The following is a 1,629-nucleotide window of genomic DNA, read 5'->3' on the forward strand; positions in this document are numbered from 1 at the left end:
ACATATTCTCCATAGTGTGATACATGCTATGCTGAGCTGGGCTTGGGCTGATGTCCCCTTATGTATGAACTGAATAAAGTAGATCTCAGAGAAGAAATATTCTTTGCCTTCATGAGGAAGGGACGTAAATGAAGGTGGAGATGGCCCTTACAACCTAGGATGTGTTCAGTTCTGTGCTGGCTCTGGCCTGCAATGTGGGGAGATAAGGCAACTTTCAGTGTGGTCACTTCCAAGCAGGGATGCTGCTGGCTTGAGGGCTTTTTGTAGCACATCTTCCCACTGGGCATCTAATACGTCCCAAGCCCAGGTAGCGCCCCTGGCTCCATCAGGCTTACTTCAGCCATGGTCCTTTTAACCAGCTCTACATATTCAGGTTCCATAGGAATAGAGCTGTGGTTGCTCGGTGCTATAGCTCCACCCTCATCTTCATCCTTACCTTAAGAGTGGGTCTGGCAAATGAAGCCCCAGGACCTGGATCTGATCCTGGCTGTGGCAACTGCATCTCCATTTCCCACTAGTGACAGCTCAACCTCCTCTTGTTCAGGAGGGGCTGGTAGGAATAGCCACCCAGGCTTGCCCTTGTGTCCTCCTGCTCCAAGCTCCAGTGCTTCGGAAGGTCCCTGATGTGGTCCCAGTTCCTCAGTCTGATTGAAAAAGATATGCTCAGGGACCATGGTGTCTCCCTCTAGAACTACTGCTGCCATCCAGTAGTACTTTTTGACACTCAAATGTCCCAGCATTGTGTTTAACACTATAATACTCAGCAGTGGTTATTTTGTTGCTGCCATCATATAATCTAACATTCAAATCTATATGATATATTTTCCAGTTTAGTTAGTTGTCTTTGCATATTACCAATGCTTTTTGAATATTATCAATGTCAGTTTTTCTATGTAATGTTATATAAACCTTCCTTGAATAAAAAAGAAAACAGTAATAAAAGAATGAACTACATTTAGGGTTGTCCAACCTTTTTTCTTTTCCACCTCGTATTGGAAGAATGAGAGCTATCTTGGACAACACAGTAAATTCACAAACACTAAGGAAAGATGATTAACACCAAAAAGGTCCATGCATGCTTTTTGTGATTTCTGACCCCACAGTTGAGAAAAAAATGTTCTCATAAGATCAACATGTGGCTCGCAAGCCACAGGTTAGACATCCCTGGTCCACACAAAAGCAGTCTTTTTCATATAATATACTTCGATGATTTGCCTGGCAAATTTGAGATACTAAGAAAAAAATAGATTTGATCATTTTTTGCAAGTAAATTAGTTGTTATAAGGTCAAAATACAGTAATAGAGCACCTTTTACTTTTCAATTCAATATATTGCATTATGCTTTAAACTCCAGCCATCATACCAATTGACTACCTTCTGTGACTTAAAGTTCTACCAAGAGTAAAGTTAAAAACACAGTGTGAAGAAATCTTACAGAGATTGTACATCTAAGAAATTATTTACAAGTTCTGCATCATTCAACCATCCACCCAACAGTAGTAAGGAATTTTTAAAAAGAGAATGCTATTTCTCACAAAAGATAATTTGGACATTAATGTAAGTAATTGCCTCTTTGTAATTATGAAGTGGTTTAAAAAAAAAAATCTTCACTGACAATCTACTTGTGGT

The 1,629-nt window shown here is 40.0% G+C and overlaps 1 pseudogene; it reads right to left on the reverse strand.

Annotated features, from left to right (window-relative positions):
• Positions 1 to 223: 223 nt before the first annotated feature.
• Positions 224 to 704, reverse strand: LOC128569167 (male-enhanced antigen 1-like; annotated as a pseudogene).
• Between the last annotated feature and the right edge of the window lie 925 nt (positions 705 to 1,629).

This window comes from Nycticebus coucang, chromosome 17, assembly GCF_027406575.1.
Source record: "Nycticebus coucang isolate mNycCou1 chromosome 17, mNycCou1.pri, whole genome shotgun sequence".
Lineage (NCBI taxonomy): Eukaryota > Metazoa > Chordata > Mammalia > Primates > Lorisidae > Nycticebus > Nycticebus coucang.